Source organism: Eublepharis macularius, chromosome 11 (genome assembly GCF_028583425.1).
Source record: "Eublepharis macularius isolate TG4126 chromosome 11, MPM_Emac_v1.0, whole genome shotgun sequence".
Taxonomy (NCBI): domain Eukaryota; kingdom Metazoa; phylum Chordata; class Lepidosauria; order Squamata; family Eublepharidae; genus Eublepharis; species Eublepharis macularius.
The window spans coordinates 38,258,142-38,283,222 of NC_072800.1; positions in this window are offsets into that span (position 1 = coordinate 38,258,142).

The window sequence follows — 25,081 nt, forward strand, 5'->3', positions numbered from 1 at the left end:
TGGACGTGGCCATTTTTCTTGCTGTTTGCTTTCTTAAATGAGAGTTATGGTGTGAATCCTGTACTTTACAATGGAAGTCATGTGTTAAGCTAATTTGCTTATTTTACAAATACCTTACCCCCAACACAAACAGCTACACATATGTTGGCCGCAGAATCTGTTACTTTGTGAAATATGACCATCACTGACTTCTGTATTAAAACCTGCATAACTGTACATATTTAAAATAAAGTTAGCTGCAGTATCCTCTCCAGAACACAAAATGGGACAACCTGCTAGCATATAAAGAGCCTCTAAGGAAGATTTTTAAAAAACCATTAGAGCCCTAAATCACTTCAACTAGCTGGGGGAGAAGAATGTTTAAATCTCTAAGTGGTAAAAGAGAAAGAAAACTATTCCAAGATCTTTGAGTATCTTCTTGATTGCGATGGAAAACCTATGAGTGCTCAGCAGCAATTTAAATCTGCATTTCCAGTGATCCCTGCTGAGACCATGTAAGATGAAACAGTAGGATTGAACATAATTTACTGCAGGAACGACTCAAGACTGCTCAAACACACATATAGTATTTGCAATTATTTTTATGAATACTCTTTTGCCAATTGCATTTTTTTAAGTAGGAAAAAAAGAAATACTTTAAACTCATTTCCAATCAGTATATAAGACAAGCAATGAGTCTTAAAAAGTATAAATCCTGACACCTTTGCACATAGTAAGCAAGCTGAAAAACATAAAACCAAGGCACTGTAAGATAGAGTTTTCAAGGAGCAAGATAGACTTGTGTGGTTTTCATATAAGATGTTATGCTTTACTCTGAAATTATTGCCATGTAGAGAAAATGTCCTATGGGAATGTAGGAGGTGTGTGAAGGTGAGAATGTGGTTCAAAATGCTTGGCCATACTATGAATTGAGCATCATTTCTCCCTGAAGTTTTTCTTTGACTTGAGGTGTAAAACAAGACTTTGCATGCCCCTACAAATCAATGTTGTACATTGATCAATGTTAAAAAAAACCATGATCAACAAGATTTATTGAACAGTATGCAGACTGCTTTCAAGGGATGCAAAAAAGAAGGCGAGATGAGTAAGAAACTTTAGGCAGAAGTAGAATGCAACAGAAGTAGCTCCTTAAAGACAAACCTGTATTTCAATATGCGCTTTTTTGAGTCAAATTATTTGAGGAAGTTTGCTGCAGCTCATGAAAGCCTATATTAAAATAAATGCTTGTTAGTCTTCAAAGCGTTACTGAACTTTTGCAGTATTTAGCTATTGCAGACTAATACAGCTATCCCTTTGCAATCATCATAGCAGTAGAATGGACAGGAAAGATAAAAAGGTCAGGGAATACCCTAATTTATTTATTTGCTTAATTTATATCCCACTTTTCTGTCCAATGGGAACTAAAATTGGATTCAATATTCTCACTTCCTCCATTTTATTCTCATACCAACCCTATGAGGCAAGTTAAACCGGACTACATTGATTAAGTTTTCTATCCAATAAACTAGAAGGCAAGAGATAAGTATTTTAGTGTGGGTAATATGTAGCAATTTGATGCCTACAGGTTTTCTGACTTGAGACTCAACAACTATGTCATATCATGTTAGAGGTCAGTGAATGATGACTGTTTGACACCTCCCACTGACACAGGCACATGAAACTCTGCACTCGGGAAAACTCACATGCCAAAGGAAAGGATACAAGCCTGACATGTTATCTGTAATAAGAACAACTGTGCTTATATACCGCTCTTCTAGACAGATTAGTGTCTAACACAGAGTGGTGAACAAAGTCAGTGTTGTTATTATCCCTGCAATACCGCTGGAGCTGAGAGGAGCAGCTTACCCAAGGCCATCTACTGAGCTCATGGCAGTCATCATGATTCACAGCCCAGCCATTTAACCACTATGCTACAGAAGCTCTCATTCTATGCGCAGAGATTTCACCTCCCGATTCCCCTTCCCCCCCTTGTAAACCTCTGATGCATCAAGCCTCTTGCCCTGAAATATGACATCAAGCCCAGTAAAAGCTGTTGCCAGGCTCCAACTCCTGAGGGATGGAGACTGGGGCTGACTCATCCCCCAGTGTCCTTCAGTGGTGGACTGTAGACAAAGCCTCTATTATTGAGAGAGGAGGGGGATTCTCTCTCATCCCAGCCCTTCTCTCCCCTTGCTACATTTCTTTCCTCTGACTGCAGTATAGAGGTATGGCCTGGCTGGCCTCCTCGGCTAACCTGCTTCCTGCCTTTTAAAAGATTTCTTGTGAGTGGTACTGCCCAGAGCCCACTCATTTAAAGCTCCATGAAAGGGGTGTGCGTGAGGCCATGCTGGGTGTGGGTAACAGAGATGGTTGAATTCCTGGCGCTAGCCTTATTCTTGTCCCCTCAGAATGTCTCTTCTCTGGCCTGAGCCAGCCTGAGAGGGGTAAGGATATTGCTGGCCTCATCCACGGGACCGCCTATGTGTGTGGATTGGCAACACAGCCCTGCATTCTCTCGGTGCTGAGTGGCAAGTGTGCCCAACCTGTGAAGCCTCCCATCTAAGCCTCCTTGTGCTGTGGCCCACCCAACCCTTCCTTGCCTGTTCTTGGGTGGGGCTTCCACCAAGGGCTTGCCTTAGTTGCTCCAGACATCAGCAGGGCTGTGTTGACCACCTGGGAGTCTCCACAAGTTCAGGTAAGTTGGGGGGTGCGGCTCTCGACCCTGAAAAACTGTGTCACTCTATATGGGTATAAATTGACCTTCAGTTTGTGTGATTGGTCTTGAATCTTGCTGTTCAATTCATGTTCACTGTACATGCATAGACCTTTATGTGTATGTGCAGAGTCATTTTGAATGTGCATATATCACTATGCAGAGCAGAACCTGGATTTTTCAGGGTACTGATCCTCCCTGTACAAAATCAGAATGAATATGCATTCAGACACCCATGTAAACAACTCTACAATTTAAATATGTCTGTACAATGTAATGTATGAAATGTCCTTCCTATCTTATAATATTAAATACATTTAATATAACCAGATTTAATATATATTGGATATAACCAGATTTTAGATCAAATTCTGTCCATACAAGTTTATTTTGTGACAAAGTATTATAATTCTCCCCCCTTACATTTTTGAGAATGTTAAAAAAGGCAAACCGAAGAGGATGATGCCAGATTGGCACTGGAGTCCAATATCCAAAATTTTCAGCCAGGGAAACTGCCCTGAATTCTAAAATATGCTGAGTATAGTCAACTGCTTTGCACAGCTGTTTATACAGAGACCTCCATGACTTTGTTTGGATAAGAGGTATTTAACTAAAAACTGACCCTTTCTACAAGACTGTTGATACAGCTCAATCCTTCACTGCCGGCAGGAAGTTGTGGGCAATGATGCATTTTAAAGTCCACCATTTTGAATTCTGCAATGAACCATAAATTAGCCAAGGCACATAAAAGTCCACAGTCAGATAAAATCAACCAAGCACAGAGCACATAAGCAATCCTTTAGAATGGAAGACCTTCACAACACTTGCTCCGCAGGGGTGTATATAGCTCTTTAATATGTCAGGTGCCTTATGAAAAACAAAAATAATTATCCCAAACAGTCAAAAAGAGATAACAGGTACCTAAAATACCACAAAGAATGCTATATTTTACACCTAGAATGTTTTCTTGTTGCTTAGATCATGTGAAATAATAATAATAAAAAAGGAACGGTTCTGAATATATGCAGAGGTTCTCTCCATTGAGTCAAGTTCTCACACATCTAGGCTTAGGAACTATGGTTTTCAAGTCATCAGTGAGAGTTTCCAGGCAGGTTTGAATGCTGCAAATCTTAAAGCAGACTGCATACATTTGATACAATGGTGTATTTTTCATTTCCCCGCAAAGCAGTACTCTGTTCTGTCATTTAGGCAGAATTGAGGATTTTAAAATTTCAGTAAATAGTACTATAGAATGGATAACAACCAGTGATGTATGTATGCAGATATTTGAAACTGGTTTCATCTGAAGTGCATGAAACTTTCCCTCCTTCCCCCTCCTGTTGATGCCCTATGAGCATCCTCTTCTATCCTGCATCTGGGGCAGGAGTGCCTCATGCAGAATGTGGAGAGTGGGGTAGCACTATGACAGTGGCTCTATGCAAGAAGGCTAGAGATCAGAGGGAGGAAATAAAATACAGGTTTATATTTACCTCCATGTGGTGTCCAGGTTGTTAACTCTGCATGGAGAGTAGTGAATACGGGAAGCCCAAGAAAGCAGTCAGGGGGACAAAGATAACTCACAAAGAACCCCTGAAGGTTTAACTGTTGCAGCCACAATCTGCATATCATTTAGGGTTGCTGCGGGCTCTGGGTTGGAAAACTGCTGGAGATTTGTGGTGTGGAACCTTGGGAGGGCATGGTTTGGGAAGGGGAGAAACCTCAGCAGGGTATAATGTCAGATTCCACCCTCCAGTCGAAATGATCTCTGTAATCGGGATGAATCTGAATGAAATTGTTGGGAAATAGATTCAAAATAGACAAAGGGAAATACTTCTTTACTCATTTCTTTACCTTCCCATTTTTGCAGAGAAGCCAGCTGAAAACATCAGACCCTAACAACTGATGATAGTGAGGAGAATTCAGTTGATATCTTTTTAATTCTATATTTTCTTGATTGCACTAGGCTTTCACAAAATTATGTCTCACCCTGGATTTCTGCTGACGTTTCACAGTCATTTGACATGGCAGCTTTGCTTCATAACCTTGTTTCTGTAGGTCTGCCTGGTGATGATCTGCTTCATACATCTGACAAAGTGGGATCTAGCCCATGAAAGCTCAGGCCAGAATAAAAACATGGAGGTCACAGGACTACAACAGACTTAACACGGCTATCTGTCTGGAATTTGTCCCTATTCCTGGTGGCATGGTTTCTTCAGCGGCATGTTATATGGCTACCATGCATTTTTCATGATGCAGAGTAAGTGCAGCGAGAGGTGAGGGAGCACCATACAGACATAATCTCTCTTCTGCTCAGCCCTCATCAGAAATTAGAACAGTCCTGTCACAGGTTTCCATACAAAGCTTGGGAGTGTTTTCTCATTTAAGAATCTGATTATTTTAGTGCTGCTACCACATGGCTTGGGTAACTGGGGATGTCTAGTCTGTGCCAAGCAAGCAACTGTTTTAAGATACTGTCAGTCACACTCAATGGCTGCTCTGGCTGTGCTTCCAGCTATAGAAAGCAATAGAGCGTTTGCACAAGATACAGTTTTTATTTCACTGAACAGAATGAAGCTGGAAAAATTACTCTTTTGTGTCTATATTTGTGCTTTGTATGATTATTGTGCCCAATTTTTTTTAAAAAAAAAAAACTAAGAAAACAGACAATACACAAGGTTTCAGGGATGGAATTTAATATGGTGTGATCTCCCTCAATGGAATTTTTTTTTGAAACATTAAAACAAAACTAGTATTGTTGGCATCAACAATACTGGTCAAGAACTACAAATTCCTGACAATGTATTCACCAAGTTGGTAAAACTGAAGCTTTGTGTGGCTGGGGAAAAATTACTTTTCAAAGTAATTGAACAAGTGTCCCACCCACCCCCCCTGCATTCCCTAGGGATTAGCAAAATGGCAAAAGACTACATACTTTATAACGCCTCAGCATTTTTTTTCATATGCAGCACTAGAGAAATGAAAATATAACTTTGTTTCACAGGGAGTTTTCTTAGTCCACAGAGTAATAAACGTGATTCTTCAGTCTAACAAAGATGGAACATTTTAGCAGAAAGCTGAGTAAATTCCTCAGGGATGAGAATCATGGCCGATTAGAAAAGGCCCGTTTTGCAATTAAAATGATGCAGGCTATTTACAACTTGAAATATTTTGGAATTGTTTCACAGAAGGCTCAGAGCAGCTGTCAACTAAAGATGGTATTTTCTCATAACTTAAGTCTTTCAGAGTATGAGCCACCCCTCTAGTTTAACATACTTTTGCCTAGTTGGAGATTTTTAAATACCCTTTAATAGCTAATATAAATCAGGAAAATTCATAAGAGTACAGACAACTCTGGGTTAGTTTAACATGTACAAAGGAGCAATTATTTGCTTGGGCAACCTTTCCAATACATATACATAAGGGGTTTTTTATGAGTTTGTGCCATATAACAATAATGGATTTTGGAAAGTGCTTGCTCTTCTGTTTCCCTAATAGCTTTACCATTCTTTGTTCTCAGGGACATAGACTCTGCAGTAAATGGAAACATTTAATTCTTCCAAAAATATTCTAGCTCAGTGATAGAGAACTATGTTGAAAATGTGTCAGATGCTGGGCACTGAGAAGCTGTAGCTAATATGATTGGTTTATTAGTATTAGTGGCTATTTTGTTGTCATTCAGACCTGAAACTTTATGGCCATTTTCACGTCTTACCTGCCGCTGGAACATTGCACAAAACGCCTGGAAGCAGGGCTCATTTGGAGGTGGAACGTGCCGGAATGGCGTTCCTGTAGATCTGAAAAGAGGTCACATGGGTTTTGGCCCCACCCACATGATTCGTTTTTCTCCCCACTGCCTCCCCTCCAAAGGAGGGTAAGCTGCTGCTTTAAATTCATTCTGCTGCTTTATTTTCATTCATGGCTCATTAGAGAGAGAGCGTGAGAGAGTGAGTGAGTGAGTGCAAGCCAGGCTACTGGGCCTGGATCTCCAAAGGAGATACTTTAAATGCTTAAAATTCATTCTGTTGCTTTATTTTCATTCGTGGCTAGTGAGTGAGTGCGTGCGTGCGTACAAGCAGGGCTGCTGGGGCTGGCTCTCCAGAGGAGGGTAAGCTGCTTTGAGTTCATTCTGCTTTACTTTCAGGAAATACGTGGAGATTTTTGGGGAAAGGGGCCTGAGGGGTGGGGGTTGCCTTCTGACACACTTCTGGTGATGTCAGGGGGTGTGACATATGCTAATGAGATATGCTAATGAGTTATGCTAATGAGTTCCTGCCGTTCTTTTTCTTTCTTTCTTTTTTTTTTGGTAAATTTTTATTTTTAATTACTAACTGCAAAAACTACAAAAAAGGGAAAAAGGGAACAGGGGGGAAGGGAAGAAACAACATATAAAAACACACACTACATCTACAAGTATTGCATTTCCTTCATAATACTATTATTTAAAGTTAAACTTTCTAATATGCTATTAGATTGGTAGATCTTATAAGATACGAACTACAGTCAGGATCAGGTCTTCTCCCCCCCCCTGCGTCTCGGTCGCAGCTCTCTCTGAACAGCTACAGTAGCTGCGCTCACTCCCTCCTCCCCATTCCCCCCTTCAGATCCTAAATCTTCTCCTTGCTGAAACTCTTGATGATTAAACACAAAGTCCCTCAGCTGTGCTTCCGATGTTATCTTGTAGGCTTGGTCTTTATAGCTGAACCAGATGCCTTTCGGAAATAACCATTTGTATTTTATTTCACGCTTCCTCAGAAGAGCTGCAAACCTTTTATATTTGAATCTTCTTTTCCGAGCTAAAAATGGAACGTCCTTCAATATCTTAACCTTGTTACCCAGAAAGTCCAAGTCCACATTGTACGAATTATATAAGATGGTGTCCCGAGTCGTCTTAGATGAAAAATCAATAATAATCTCGCGAGGTAGCTGACGCTTCGTTGCATATTTTGAAGATGTCCGGCGGACTTCCAGAATATCGCTTTTTAACTCTTCTTTAGTTGCCTTTGCAAATGACGCCAAAAGTTCCGACACCAAATCCTTTAAGTTTTCACTCTCCTTCTCCTTCACATTCTGAAGACGCAATACCGTCTGAGCACGATCCACTTGTAACCCTATCAATTGATTCTCCAAAAGCTTTACTTCTTTGTTTGTTGCTTTCATGAGTACTGCGTTTTCCCGAGCAGACTGCTCTGCCCCAGACGCTACGTCTTTAATGGTTTTCACCTCGTTTTCAACTGAACCAACCCTTTCACCGATTTCATTTAGCTTATCAACAAAGGGCTTCATAGCTTCAACGACCGACCGCTTAACCACCTCTTCAAGAGACTCTCCTTTCCCCTGCAAAGCAGCCGAAACAGATTTGCCCAGAGCAGGGCTCTGCTTTTTCGTCGCCATCTTAGGGGGGGGGGGAGTCCGCCAACTAAGTTCCAAAACTCAATGAAGGGGAAGATATCCGAACCTTCTTAGCTTCAACTCCCACCAATCCTTCGCATACACTTAGAATAACAGAAGGGATTCGCTTACTTCCAGGTTTTCACCTTAAATCTGCTTGTTGCCATTCTCCATGGCCCAGCAGCACGCGATGTGCTGCGCAAGTCTGCCGGCCTCCGTAGGAGCAAACGGGCAATTTACCCCCTGCATCGACTTCAGGGGGCTCTTCCCACGGCACTCTGGACCCTGACCCCCTCACTGGGAGTCCTGGGGGTTAACCCTCGCGGGCCAACCACCCAATCAGGCTGCTTGGGCGCTTCCTCCCGGACCTGTGGAGAGGAGTGTCCGACATGGCCAGGAAAACGAAACCGAATCTCCTGCCGTTCTTTTTCTATGAAATGACCCCTGCCCGGAAGACAGCATCTTCTTGCACAAAATTGCACCAGGAAGATGCAATTTTGTGCAAAACTCCCGGATGACAGCATCTTCCTGGTGCGATTTCGTGCGAGAAGACACTATCTTCTGGGTGTTTTGCGCGATGTTCCAGCAGCAAGTAAGACGTGTGGAAATGGCCTATATCATGAGTGTCAGTTAGAGTCTCTCTACACAAGACATCTTACATGGAGACGCTCAAGTGAAAGAGCTTACACTTGTTCTCCCATTGTGGATACACATGCACTTCTAGGGAGACAGAGTACCCTTGAATCTAAGACCTCACAGAAAGTAAGTCACCTGAGCATCCCCGTGTAAGATGTCTTGTGTAGAGAACCAGAGGAGTTAGCCACGTTAGTCTGTAGTAGCAAAATAGTAAAGAGTCCAGTAGCACCTTTAAGATTAACCAACTTTATTGTAGCATAAGCTTTCAAGAGCCACAGCTCTTGAGACTCTTAGTCTTCCAGCCAGCAGGTGTGAATAAGAATTATGGTCTAGTCAACAATCTTTTAATAGCTAATATAAATCAGAAAAATTCATCAGAGGGTGCCCTCTGTATCTCCTGCCACTGATGTGTGATGATGGCTGCCTACATAAGACAAAGCCTTTTCAGTTGTGACACCTGTACTGTGGAACTCTTTCTGAGGGATCATTTAGATCTCTCATTGTTTGGACTTAGATGAAGAGGAATGCCAACATTGTTCTAGAGGGCACTGGCATAACTCATCATAACTAGTTATTGCCCTAAGTAATTTTGCTGGCTGCTGTAACTGAGGTTTTTTTTCAATTGGTTTGTTTAAACTTCTTGTCAAGTTGTCTTGTGAATCCAAATGGAGAGAAAAGAAATGGTACATAATTTCCCCCCTCAAATAAACATTTGTAAATGTAAGCTGAGGGCTCATGGTGAATCATGGAAGGTGGAACTCTAGTCCTCAAAATATCCCTTTCCAGTATTCTTTAAGATTTCAGGAACTTGAGCAGGTTAATCTGTCTTCCCTGTCCCTTTTCTTTAACAGACTGTCAGGTATCTTCATCATCTCATCCTTTCTGGAGTATATTTACTCCACAAAATACATTCTCTTTCTCTCTCTTGATTAATTCTCAAGGGCGTTTTTCTGCATCTCTGGGAAGTCACCAGAGTATGTCGGTGACCTGGTTTTGTAGCATTCATCATATACATAGGAGGCAGGCAGTTTACTGTTAGTTATAGTAATGACGCAGAGCAGAGGAAGGCCCTCAGGCTGAAAAAAAATGCAATATGAAGATGTTGGTGCGCCATTGGGACTTGGCTGTGTAGGTCTGGGAAGCAGTAATGGGAATTAGCCATGCCTGTTGCCTCTTCCACTCTGCTGGCCCTGGCAGTGTTTAGTTCCTCAGACAGAGATCTGGCCCTGGATGCCAAGCAAATCGATCTGTTATACATACATAAATTCTTATACATAAGTTATTGCACATTTATTCTACTTCAGACAGGCCCATCACATTTTTCAGGATGGGGTAAAAGGAGGAGGGACTTTGGTGCAAATGTTCAAAACTGTTCAAAATATTATGTTATCAAGAGGCACAGGAAAGAGAACAGTGGAGGTAACCATTCGTCAACAGATTCTTGAGTCAAGGAAACAAAAAGAGATTTGTCTTCTCAGCTGTGAGAAAATGGAACATGGTACAAAGAAACCATCTCTGCCTCATATAAAGATGGATCTAAACACTTTCCATATGATTATCATCAGTAGATAGCAATTTTCAACTATCCAGCTGTTGATGCATTGGTTATCACCAGCAGGTTCTGACTGCACAAGTATTTTGATATGCTGCCATCTCCATTGATTGATTTTTTAAAGACCAATAACTATACCCTGCCAATTCAACTCATGGTGGCATCATAATTATGTGCATCACTTATAAGGTAAAATTGTTACGTGAATAAGTCATCACTGTTTGTAACAGAACTGTGGTGTGTGTGTGTGAATCATGGTGCATGTCGAATAGCTATTAGATCTGATTCATTTGTGATCAAAGTGGAATACAGGAACCAGGGAATATGAATTGCAGTCTCAGCGGTACTTTGGTTGAGTGGTAGAGTAGATGCTTTGCATGCAGAAGATCTCTGCATACATTGTTGCACTAGCACTAAGGCCATAGGCTTTCCTGTCTCCTTTGTCTGTGCCATGGGTACTCAAGAGCAAGCTAAGCCAGCAATACTGGCAGCTCTGCAGAGGCTGATTGGTGGCACATGATGATGGGTATAAGTAGGCTCACCCACTATCTCCCCTCATGCTGTCAGCAGCCAGAACTTGGAGTGAACCCCCAGTAACAATGCCACAAGCCAAGTCCCAGAAAACCTCCTCCTACACTACTGCCAAGGTCTAAGCTGAGCTGCCACTGTGGTTTAGCTAACAGTTTAATGATCTTGAGAAGCAGGTATCTTTCTCTGCCTGATACGTTGGAGAAGTGTTAGTGGTCAAGCAAGATGTTAGAAGATAAATCTTTAGCTAGCATCTTTAGTAGCATTTGGAAACACTAGGTTAAATCCAACCAGCTTTTCTGCTGGTGAAAATGGAAGGATGAGTCCTATTTGTCTATCAAATAAAGCTATCTTGAAAATCGCAGGACTCACATGTACAAAAGCCATGTGGGATGGAGACTGTAGCAGGTGGGGGAATTACACTAGATTCAGTGAAAAAGCTATCTGGATCCAACCCACTGCTTCCAGACTTTTACATCAATATGCTTATAGTAAAATAAAGAGAAAAGGTATATTTATATTACATATTACCCTAAGCAAACACTTAAAAAGGCAAGATATAAATATCTTGGGACTAATTAATACAGAAATACCAAGCTCACGTGGGTCAATGCAACTGTATTTTTCCTCCTCAGAGATCATGATAATCATGGGACCATCAAAGATGCTTACAGGATTGAGTCATTATGTGCCAGAGGAATAGTATTTGTACTTAACGGAAATTGATACATAACAGTGCAAATATGGTATCCAACACAGAGGGAAGCTACACGAGACGCCCAACACATGTGAAGAGCCATATTGAGGACCATATTGAGAAGGGCAGCCCAGAAAGCCAGCAGCCAGCTGACTACACTTCCCATGGAAACTTGAGGGAAACTGACACATGAAGAACACGTGTCGGGCATCTCGTGTTGTTTCCCTCACAGATTCCAGCAAATGTGAGAATTAGTCTGATAACATAAATGGTGGGATCCTGATAATCTCTGGTCCTGGTCCTTCTAAACTTATAGATAATGTAGCAGGATGGAAAATCTACATGCAAGCCTATTGCTGGATACAGAGGCATGCAGACTTACCTGCGTGCCTGGTTGCCGCTGGAGGGGAGGAGGGAGCGTGGCGCAGTGGACGCCTCGTCGGAGGCTCGGTCGGGGAACTCCTGAGCGAGTGTCCGATCAATCAGTTCAAACTTGTGAGCCAGCCAATCACGGCAGCCCTGGCCGGCTCAAAGGGGGGCAGGGCCTGGCTGCGGACCTCAGGCCCGCAGTTTTCTCTCTGGTCCAGCTGCTGGGCATTTAAGCAGCTGCCGTCCCCACCTCCCCTCATTCGGCTCGGTCTCCTGGTCTCCCACCCGCCTCTCCCCCTTTTTCTTTATGTTTGCTATGGTCTCCTTTTGTCACAGCTTTGTAGGCGGTTGTCATCAGATCAGATCCCTTTGTGGGGGAGTCAGGGGCCGCCGCGCCCCAGGCTCCCCATTCAGGGGATTCCAATAAGGAATCTTGGGAGTGAGTCATAGGGGTGCATGCCCAGCTCGGGGGCTGCCACAGCATACTCACTCCCAGGTGGCAGGGGAATCACCCAGGGGTATACACCCAGGTGATCTCCTCCTTTAATGTCACTCCTCGGTTCCCCCTCCCAGCCGGTGCCTGGGGGGAGGAGGTGGTCCATCAGCTGGCAGGCGGGCCAGCTGATGCTTTCTGGGATCTGATCCACATGCGGTGCCAATACTCCTTCTTTGCTGTTGTTTAATAAAGTTGTGGCCATGTTTTACCCAGTCAAGGTGTGGTTTGAATCTCTTGCGGCGCCTCCTCCCTCCTCCCATCAGCGCTAGGCGGCAAACTGATTGCAGAGTACAATGAAGAACCAAAGATAGTGTGTGAAGGAAAGTGAATTAGAGTCCGGTTTGTGAAACTTTAGCACTGCAGCTCAGATAAAGTGGAATGCATAAGCCCTATGTTGGGAACTACTGTGGAAAATTAGAATCTCTGCTTTGCACTGTGGCCTGTTCTATGAATGATGAGCTCATAGCTGGCAGCTGCCTCATTTCAGCCAATTACTTTAAGCAAATTGTGTGCTGTTTCAACATTTAACTTTGGAAGCATTTTTAAGAGGAATGAAAATCCATTACATCTGAAAGGAGGAAAAAGTCACTTCTAAGATTTTTTCCCCAAACCCTACTGTAGGAAATAGGCAGCTGAACAATACAAACACTTCCAGACCACCCAGCACTAATAAACAATAATGAGACCAGGAAGTTATAATTTCAAACACCATTCAAAGATTAATATTCTCCTCCTTCAGCAATTTGTGATGGAAAGTGCTGTCAAGTCATAACTGACTTATGGCAACCCTTGCTGGGGTTTTCGAGGAAAGATACTAACAGAGGTGGTTTGCCATTGCCTGCCTCTACATAGTACCCTCATCTTCCTTGGAGGTCTCCCATCCAATTACTCTCCAAGGCCAATCCTGCTTACAAAATCTGGTGAGACTGAGCTTGCCTTTGCTATCCAGGTCTGGTGGTGGTGGTGGAGATTGCCCTCCATAAGTCATAGCTGACTTTTGGTGGGATTTTCAAGGCAAGAGACTATCAGAGATAGTTTGCCATTGCCTGCCTCTGCAGCCCTGGTCTTCTTGGAGGTCTCCCATACAATTACTAACCAAGGCCGATCCTGCTTAGCTGCTGAGATCTGATGAGATCAGGCGCACCTTGACTATCCAGGTCAGGGCCCACTAGCAATTCATACATCAAAGTTACCTCCTTATATTTCAATAGAATCCTTATTACCTTGGGCGTACATGAAATTGAAACAGGGATTGTGTGGTTGTTTCTAATATTACAAATGCACAATGCTGTGACCCCAGGACATGTACAAGTTAAACAAAACACCAATGCTGTGGCACCAGTGGAATGGCTGTTATGCTGATGGAAGAACAATTTAGAATACAACCTAAAGACTGGTACTAGATGGTATGATACACACAAGGCAGCTCCTCACACAAAACTACGGTAAACGTGATGGAGGCCATGAGTTTATCCTTGTGGCTATTGACACCATGTTTTGTGGGATTTGTACTTTTTTAACACAGAGCTGGGAATCTGGGCGTGCTGGCCAGCTGGCTTGCCAGGAGGCATGGCCCTGCCGCTGCTGCCTTCTTCTTGATATTGCCTGGTTTTGCCAGCTGGGTCACCACTTTCCTTCTGGGAAACCAGGTGAGAGCAGGATGAAGGCAGTGGTGGCACACCCCAACCTGCATCCCCAGATGTACAGCCACCACTGTGCCACAACCTAGAGCATGGAGGGAGCAGGAAGAAAGGTGAGCAGCCAGCAGAGGCAGCAGTGGCCAGGCAGAAGGCAGCGGGGTAATCCTTCTTGCCCCCCCCCCCACCTGGCACACCAGGCTGAGGCAGCGAGGCAATGCCTCCTGGTAAGACAACCAGCCAGCTAGCCAGTGAGCTCGTGCACCCAGCTTTGTGTTTAAAAAATACAAATCCCATGAAATATGGTGTCAGTGGCCATGGGGACAAACCTGTTGCTGCCATTACTTCTACCTCAATTCTTAGGCTCTGCAATATTTAGAGTGTAACTACCCAATATGCCCGACACGAGTCAGGTCATGTATCCTAGGAAGGGCATGTGGAACCAGAGAAAAGGGGTGAAGAGCCCCCCTGCCACACTTTCCATTGGTGAAAGCAGGGTGGGAAGGAAACCAGAAACTCTTTCTCCCTCCTCACAGTACCAAGCAAACAAGCAGTTTTTAAAGTGAGTTCCCCTGATGTACATCTGACTGAATATGGTCACACACCTGTGACCCAACATGTATCCATCAGCATAACAGTAGTTCTGCTAGTACAGCAGTATTTTTGTTGGCAGAAGAGGAGAGGGTAATTTCCACCAACCCTATCTTGCCCATCTGGGAAAGATGCATAGAAACATACTTAACAGGGCTACTCGGTAATTGTAAGGAAGATGCATACCTATGCAGGAGCTAATATTTTATCTCTATTAAAATAATTTTTCATGCTGAACAATTGTCTCAGATTATAATCCCAAAAATGAAAAAATTGGGAAATGTTGCTTTATGAGAAACATGGAGGATTTTCTCCTAGATAATTAAATTCTCATATACATATCCCTCTTATAGTTTCCAAAGAGACTTCAAATGTCTTTGGATTCCATTCAAAGATGGGCTAGAAAATTCAATAATCTGCAGTCCTTGCTTTCAGTCAAAGATATATCTGTTTTTTTCTTTTCTGGCATTTAAAGCTGTAGCTTCACATCACTTGAATAAAGTGTTAATTGTATGGGATGTGTTTGATTTAGCAGATGGTCACTCACTTTTAAAATATGATATTAATCTCTTCTAAGAGAGTCCATTCAAAGGCATTGGGACAAAGCTAATACTGTTTTATATTTTTAAAAAAATATGCAGCACAACATCTTTAGTAAGACATTTTTTCCCTTCTGAGGACAAAGACCATTTCTTAGATATGAAAAGGGCTAGCTAAGCAATCTTATGATTTAAAGATATCATTGTTCTTCCCCCACATATCCATGTGTGTATGCACACACACGCTAAATTGAACTTTACGCTACTTAAATAGAATGAGCCCAGTGTTACAATGTACGAGCCATACATGTAAGTGGTAAGAAAGAGATTCTCTTCCCAGTGGCACTCAACCACTGAATCCCATATCACTAGACTTTTAAGAATATGTCACATACTGAATATGATTATCTCAGGTTGGCAAATATGTATAAATCACACTTACCAGGTTGTGAGTACTGCTCTCTCTTACTGAAGCAATATTTTGGCCTGCGCGTTACACAAATAGAGAGGAAAGCCTTTGACAGAGATTCATAATTGGTTTCAGGGAATCCTCACAATACAGAAACATATGTAGTATTTCTCTCAGCACACCTGCATTCTGCAAAAGTATACATTTCTAAGTATCAAATAATAAGAAGAAACAGTGAAGCAAAAATTCTGGTTGGAAATGTGTGTGTCAGTTGCATGTGCCACAACAATAGAGATCCCATTTCTGGGGCATGTACCAAATATTTGATTTTTAACATGAGGAAGATACCCCAAGTTTATTATACTTCCTATTTTTGGGATATGTGACAAGATCCAAAAAACTATTTTTATTGTAGGTCTTTTAAGTATTTATTTTTATGCTACCTTCCAGGGACTAGCCTCAGGCATCTCACAAATATAATCTATATAGGTAATTCTCAACATGGTAAAAATCTGCAGATACTTAAATCCAGAAACTGGAGCCATGAACAGACAAGACAGATCTTTCTACAAACCAGAGAAAAGCCTCATTTTTGAAGACAAATCTGAAATGGGGGGGCCTCGGGGGGAGCGGGGGAATCACATTTTTTTAAAAATAAAATAATAGAAGTAGTACCTGTAGCTTTAAAAAATAAATACTCTCTGTGGCCATTGCAAGGCAATCACAACAGCATTGACAGTTGGTGTCTGTCAGTGAAAGGCAGCATTGACAGTTGGTTTCTGTCAGTGAAAGGCAGAAAGAGGCAGGCCCTTTCCAGACCTTTTTTGACCTTTGTGGAAGACTCATGAGGCTGGGCCTGGCAACAGCCATAGGAAACTTGCACTACACACCTTCTATAACTTACCCAGGCCTGACTGCTCACTAATGTTCTGCAGCAGACACCCCATGAAAGCCAGTGTAGTGTAGTGGTTACAGTTTCAGACTAGGATCGGAGAGACCCATGTTCAAAAACCAGTTCTGCCATGGTGCTCACTGAGTGACCTTGGGCCAGTCACACATTCTCAGCCTTACCTACCTTACAGGGTTTTCTAAGGGCAAAATGGAGGAGAGAATGATATAAGCTGCTTTGGGTCCCCATTGTGGCGAAAGGAATGGTATAACTTAAATAAATAAATAATAAATATGGTTGACTATGGGAAAGATGGTTGGTAGGTAGGAAGGGAAGCAAAAAGAGAAAGGTGTTGCTGACAGCCCCCCCCCCCATGTCCCCAAGCCACCCAGTCTCCCATTGGATGCTGCGCTGGATCTGGCAACCTTACACCATAAAGACTAATAGATTTATTGTAGCATATACTTTCATTCAGTATACCCCTAGACATTTCCTTTCAGAATATGGTCCAACAATTTTTGCTGTGAAAAAAATTGGTATCTGAAGTAACTTTACATGGTTTTCAGTGGGGTTGGAATTGTAGGCCTTAAATATTTCAAGGTGAGTACTAACCAAGACTTTTTTGTGGCAGTACTACGTGCCAGCACTTGAGGGGAGGGGGACTCTTCCAAGTCCTGAGGGGGGAATTGGGGGAAATCAGCACAACCTTTTTAAAACAAAAAACTCCACTGGTATTATTGACACATGACTGACTTGATTTTATACACTTCATGAAACTATGGTTTAATGAACTATTATCAGCATGATCATCCAAATGGAATAACTATGATTAGTGATACATTAAACTAAGACCTGAACATAGGGTTTGAAGTTGGTTTTAACAGCGCTTTTGTATGACATATGAATGCCACAATGCAATGCAAACAGGGTCACCTGTTGGTATGTTTGCCTGGATAAAAATGTCCTTAAATGTGTAGAAATGGGGAGCTGAAGCTTTTCATGGCATGGAGGTAAATGATGTCACTGGGTAAATAACATCAAGCTTTTATTAAAAAGACAGGACTTTTTTTCTTGAGGCCATTGGGCAGCCCTATCCTGCGGGGGGGGGGGGGGGGTCTGCAGGAGAAAAAGAGAAATGATAAAATCAGGATTTGTTGAAGCAAACAAGAATTTGAATGATAATATGCAACTTGAATCCTAGATTCACAACTAAATTTGTTTAAAATAAACCATGATTTCATGTTGCATCTGATTTCATGTCATGTATTTTAAGATAAAGTTGTTTGATATTGTGGATTTTGTAAAACAGTAAGATCTCCATAGTAAAAGTGAATACTTTGTGTTGATGAAGTAAGGAATACTGAATTTAAGAAACAAGAATGAGTCTAAAAAGCTAACAAATCAATTTCCAAACTCAAAAGCAGAAAAAGCACAACTGTATACATCACACTATATGCAAATGTCAGGCAGAACAAAGACATGGAGTTTTTTTTAAAGTCTGTGACCATCTCAAGAGATAAGGTGATTTTATGCACTGCACGCCATGGGGGCTGCTTAAGTAAGTTCATGCATTAATGAGTCCTACTTTGCAAAAGCTTAATGAATTGTAAGCTAGTTTTGATTCTGGACAAAGAGTGCAAGATTTTTTAATATAGTGCCTCTCAATCAGGATTTTCATATTTTAGTAACTACACAATTTTCTGAGTCTATGGTTACTTGCTATGTATATAGGACAGGAAGACTTCAGCTTTAGTATAGAATTTCTCCCCTTGCAAACAGGTTTGTGTATATTCATTTCAGCAAATAAGTAAGTGCTTAGAAACACACAGGGACAATGAAGGTGGAAGATTGTAGTAATGGTATGACTTAAAAAAAACATGGTATCAGTTCCTAAGATGAATCTCCCCTGTTTACAATGCTCTTTTTACTGTGAGTGATTCTGCCATGTTCCTAAATTAAATACTCCATTCACAATTGAAAACAAGACTTTTTGAACTTGTGTGTGTCATTTGCACCTGTGCATTCATCTGAGGTTGCTAGCCATTGTTGTCTTGTGCTCAGAGCTTCTTTTAACTCCATGCTAAAGAGTCCTGATTGTTGCAATTCACTTGTAAATCATATTCCCATTTACAAAATCTTACAATATCCAGAGTTACATACACTCAAGCCATCATGTAAATATTATTTCTAGCACCACAAGAGATTCCTGCTGCTTAATAAGAAGCATGTGCAAGTGGCTCAGCCACAGACTGACATGGAGTGGCAAGCGGCTCAGCCTAGTGATACATACAATGTACACAGGGCAAAAAGGGAGGGTTATCTAGGCCTTTCCCAAATGAGCACTACAACTTCTAAACAGCTATGCAAAAATGTGCATGCATAAAAACTTGTACGCCAGCTTAGAATGGTCACTACAATCATACCATAGAGCAACCAAGATGGTGCCTGCTAGTAATTCTTAATGCAATCACTGCAGCCTGGGTGGTTTTTGCTAGACAGGGGCCGGAAAAGGGAGAAGTAAGAAACTTCCAAGAATTGCCCAAGCCAGAGCTGGGAACTCTATTACATAGTGACAGTGGTCACACAGTATAGTTCATGCCACATGTACATCAACAGAGATGCCTGGTCACCTACTGGTTCAACTCCCAGCCTGTTTGCATGTTGTGACCATTGGTGTCACAGATGCCATACTTCTGACTGTCTAAATAGGCTCAGCTCTGGGGGGGGGGGGGGAAGATACAAAATTACTTACTGCTTTACCACAGTTTCCTATCCCCTCTCTAGCTGCCACCACCCCTCCCTCCTTTGTCTCCTCATCCTCTTCCTCCAATTAAGCCTCCAATTAACCTCTTCCTCCTCCAAAAAGTCACTTTGTTAAAAGCAAAAAAGGAGAAAGAAGTAACAGTGCACATTTTCATATGAGACTTCTATGTCCTTATATCAGCATCACTTCATTAATAGCTGATGAGCTGTCCAGATCTTTATAAATTTGTACGTGCATTCTCACTCTAACTTGAAGGGAATGCCTTTCCCCGATCCATGTTTGCAAAATTCTTATTTTTAAAAATTATAAAGCTGCATCTTGTGGGTGGTCTTACTGCAATATCTCTGGAACACAACACCCACAATGAAAATTGTAATATTCCTGCACCACTGTGGTTCATACTACAGAACAGGCACAGAAGGCAGGCAATGGATTCACTAGCAGTGAGATCCTAAGCAGAGTTATACCCTTCTAAGTCTGCTGAGGTCAGTGAGCTTAGAAGGCTGTCACCCTGTTTAGAATTGCTATATAAGTAATTTTAACTATTCATCTACAGGTGCAAAGAGGGAGTAAAATGAATTGTGGCTCATCAGATATGTACCTTTTTCTCAGGTGATCAAGAAGATTCAGTTTGCCAACTGTAAGTATCCACAACCTGCAAATTTTGTGTGAGTCCTAGAATGTCACACTGAGGCAATGACATCATTTTTGGTGGCATGCCAGTGATGTCACAGTGTTGGAACAACACCTATTTGCATTGATCCAGTTTGGTGTAGTGGTTAAGAGTGCGGGACTCTAATCTGGACAACCGGGTTTGATTCCTCACTCCTCCACTTGAAGCCAGCTGGGTGACCTTGGGTCAGTTACAGCTTCTAGCTCTCTCAGCCCCACCCACCTCACAGGGTGTTTTGTTGTGGGGATAATAATGACATACTTTGTAAACCGCTTTGAGTGCGCATTAAGTTGTCCCGAAGGGCGGTATATAAATAGAATGTTGTTGCTGTTATGTCCTTGGTCTCTTGAACCTTCCAGGTTCTGTTCATTGCTTAAGATGAAAAGTATAGCCTGCCACCTACTGCATCTCTTAAAATCTATTCTAAGTCAAACAAGATCCTTGAACAATCTGCTGAGCCAACAAGAATTCTGAGAGGTGACTTTAATCAACATGAGCCTCACACCTGCATGGTTTCTTGAGTCTAGAAGAGCTTCATTATCATTATGGGGCTTACATCTACACTGATTAGAACAAACACATATGTATGCATGAATATTTTCAACTTAGAAAAATAGTATCATTTAGATCAGGTTGGACCTTTTACAGATGTCCTCACATCCCCTCCTCAAATGTACTTTAATATATTGTAACAATGGGATATGGATCCTCTCTAAAAATTCCACCTGTACAAGGGAAGGTGATTTTCATTGATTCCTCCCTCCCAATGCAGGCTTCCAGTACCAAAGGGGCATTTTCCCTGTGGAACTGCACATACTTTAAATTTACATTTAATATTAAGGAATCTATACATCCAGCAGATGGAAAACAATATGTGTGCAGAGATTTCATCACATAGAATTCCAAACAGGTTGTTTACATCCTTAAGCTCTCGTGAAATAACATATATGTGGGGAAAGTATCCAAATATCTTAAAATATGAACACAAAATCAATATTTTCCTCAAAAAAGGTGCTCCAACACTTCCTGGTACACAATCGCAGTGCCACTGATATCATCTTCTGGGCCATTCAAAAAGTGATGTGCAATCATAACCAAGTGCTACTGAGGAAAGAAGCAGAATGAATCCTCACACTTCAAACTATTGCTGTTTTCACACATCGTTAATGTCGCGCAACATTGCACAACGTCATGCAACATCGCACAACACTCACGGAATGCTAGCGTCTTTAAGGTGTGATTTCTGATGTTACCGCACCATGAAAACGGAATCATGATGGGGTGATGTCAGAAATTGTGCCATGAAGATGCCACTGTTCTGTGAGTGTTGCATGATGTTGCGTGACATTGTGCAATGTTGCGCTATGTTGCGGACAATGTTAACAACATATGAAAATGGCCTATGGCTCCACAGGGGTTAAACAAGAATCTAGATTTTTTTTTATAACTGGTATGACTTTAAATCTTGCTGCATACGGTCCATCCTTTCAACGGCTACATCACAGTGGAAACACTCTGAAAGAAGGCTAGCTTACAGATTGGTGACACTTTTAATTTTGTTAACTTAGGGAAATTTTATTTTAACCTGGAAGTTATGCTTGTGTTAATTTTCTAAGGTTTGAGACTTTGTATGAACTGTTCAGTCTGAATATACGTAGGCCTGTTATATAAAAGAACCTCAACCACTTCATATCAGGGTAAGACAAAGCATTTGTATTAGGGGTGTCCATAACGGAAATAAAGAACCAAAAATTCATACAGAAATTGCTGGTTCAGCTTGTTAAAGTAGCTTCCAGAATGCTGAACCAAATCTGGGAAACTAAATTGTAATGAGTCACTCCCACCAAAAAGTTTGTGCATTTCATTTCGTTTTGTACCTTCTAGCAGCAGGCAGGAACTGGGGTTGCCTCACAGGGCGGCAGCTTGTTTTCCTGAACAGCATTCACAATTCCCAAGAGGAGAAAAACCTTATGTTATGAATTAACTCAGCAGGAAAGGGGATTGCTCACTTCACTCCCCCCCCCCCACAGCTCATAGCTACACGGGAAATGATGTTTTCTCCCTTCTTGCCAATTGGGTCCTTGCAAGGAGAGAACCCCTCCTTTCCCCTGCTATCAGCTTTGGAAAACTTTAGAAGGGAGATTTCAATCACAGGCTGCAATTCAAAAGACACTTCCTTGGGAATAAGCACTATTGAATAATATGGGACTTACATGTGAGTAGAACTGTTTAGGATTGTTTCTATAATCTTTCTTTTTGTAAGTCATATGGCAAATGTGTACCTGCTTCACCCTTTCAAAAACACAGCAAAAGGAAAACTTTTTGTCCCCACAGCAAAAGGAAAACTTGTGGGGAAAACATAGGTCTGTTTGGGTATACATGTGTGTGTGTGTGGGAGGGAATTAGCCAATCATTCTGCCTGCCTGCCTGTCTTCCTGCACTTGGGCAATGGGCAAAGATTGGCAGAGAGAACACCCTGTTGTGCAGCGGAATGCTGGGCATCAAAGGGAAGGATTTTGATTTGTTCTTCATTAAGGGAATGTAATGGCAAAGCACAAAGAAACATGGCAACAACAGGAAACAGCAGAATGCAAAGGTAATAAGTTACTCGCACTATAGAAAAAGAAAAAAGTGAATGTGAAGCAGGTTTGTTTTTTGATATTGTTGCACTGCTCTGGTTGGAGAGCTCTCCTATGGGAGCACCCTGTTGCCACTGCCCCAACCACCGACACTTCCCTTCTATGGGTCCATTCTTATGTATTTTACTGAGCTTGAGGAAAACTCAGTGGATCAATGGTTCAGACTAGGAGGAGGACTAATGGTTGATGATATTTTGGGGTAAGTGTGAAAACAGCTACCCCAGAGCCTTGTTTCCCTATCCACCCCTCTCGAAAAAAAACAGTATGTGTTTGCATATGTGCGGCCAATGTGAGTGCAAGGGACCAAAACTCATGAAATTTTTTAAAAAACCCAAATGGATCAGTTCTGAGCAATAACTGGCACCCAGAAGTACTAAAGTACTAAAGGAATGGAATTATTCTGGAAGCTCTAGAACTGAAACGGAAATGTTCTTGGTGCATGCCCCTAATTTGTATAACTCCTGTAAAATAGTTTTACTATGCTCAGTTTATATTTTTATATAAATTATTTTTTCTTTGGTATTGAATGTTCTGTAATATATATGCTTGGTACAAGTCTAAGTGTTGAATGTTCTGTAATATATATATGCTTGGTGTAAGTCTAAAAAAACTCTCTCTTTTTTGCATATATTGTTGTAAATAGCCCGACTAAGCTGCATGTGAAACAGGGATGAATCTTCAACTGAAATACAAAAATTTAATCTGCACAATCATTTTTCTTCTTTCTTCCAGGCTTCCAGTTCCCCCAAGCTATACCTGGAGAGCTCCTCATCCTCAAGGAGCAATATTTCTGGGGGCACTTTTGGCTGTATCTGGAGAGGTTAGTATGGTTGCCAAATCCAAAGTGGGAAATTCCTGAAGATTTGGGAGTGGAGCCTGAGGAGGGAGGGGATTGGGGAAGGGAGGGACCATCCAATGCAGCTATTTTCTCCAGTGGAACTGATCTATACAGTCTGTATGTCAGTTATAATTCTGGGAGATCTCTAGGACCTATCTGGAGGTTGGCAGCCCAAGGGGAAGACACTGAAGTCATGCTTTCAGGGATGGAAATCTGTCTATCTGTGAAAATTGTAGGCAGAATCCAAGTTATAAACATCTACTGTCTTACTAGTACTACAACAAGTCTGGAGTAACTCCGCATAGGATTATACTATTCTTATGTTCCTACTTTGTTTCCAGGATCAGCACCATCATTGTATGCTTTTAACTGCCAAATTTGATCAGGTTCAGACTCAGGTGCGTAACCTTCACTTGTAGCATAGCTATTAAAAACTCTGAAAAAAGACAGTGTACAGGCCTACCTATCTAGGAAACCATTTTAGTCTTCTTACCTAACAGATGCTGGAATTTCAAAATCATCATATTTAGGAAAAAATGAAGATCAGATCTCTGGGAAAAGTTGGAACACAGTGAAGCAAAGATGTTAGCACGATTCTGTAGATCCTGTGAATATTTTTGGACATGCTAGCACAGGAAACAGCAGTTATCTTGAAGGGCAGATTAGCCAGGAAATGCCAACATACCCAGGAAGGACGAGATAACAGCCCCAAGTGAGAATTGTGGGAAAATTTGCTTCAACAACACCCAAGAGCTGAAACAGCAGACCTTTCCCAGTTAAAGGAAACATTCTGTAGCTACCTTTAGCTACAAACACAAATACCAACGTTTTAAATGTCTACCATAAATTAACAAGATGGACAATAATAAGTCACTAATATTTATTAATTTAAAATACTTCTGTGTTGCCTTTCCACCCCAATAGGGTCCTCAAGGCAGGGAACCTGGGATCCCCTATTATACAATAATTCAATAAAAACATATAAACAGACAAATAGCACAAACCCAGGAGAAGGCCAGGATTACCAGGGCCGGCCTGTCAATTAGTGGGTGTTAGTGGGTGAAGGCATGGCAGGCACTTACTCCTCTTCTCAGTTCTTAAAGAATTGCCTCATTAGAGCAGGGATGTTTTGGAAGATTACTTGGGTATCTTTAGTGAGTAGCCACTTAGAAACAGCTGCCTTCATCATAGAACAATGCTTGGCTTGGAGCTTCCCAACATTTTGTGATTGGCTCCAGCTCACATGACAGCCATTTTGTAATTGGCAACATTCTATAACCACCATTTTAAATGGTACCCTCTAACTGTTCTCAAAATTCCCAAAGTGCCAACAGGTTTATCAAAGTTAGGGACCCTTAATCTAAGCTACCCTCACTTGTGTTCCCAGATGTTTTCCCAAGGAGGACAGTTGAATTTTTAAGTATTTGCCTGCCTTCACTGGTAATATGGAAACTATAATTTCCACTGGAATCAACACAACAGGTAAACGCACAGTCTGTATGCATGCACCACCATTACAAGCCAGGAGAGTAACCACGGAAAGCAGACAAGTGCTTCCTCGGTGTTTATCAAAAATAGTTGTAATTCTCATACTGATTCTGAACTGAGCCTAATAAGTTCATCCACAATCATACTGATCATTAAGAAAGAGGGCAGCAGGATGAGAAAAAGAATACAACTACTTTTATGGTCCCAGAAGGCAGCGGGAACTATAGACCACTCCCAGAATAGCCAGGAATGATCA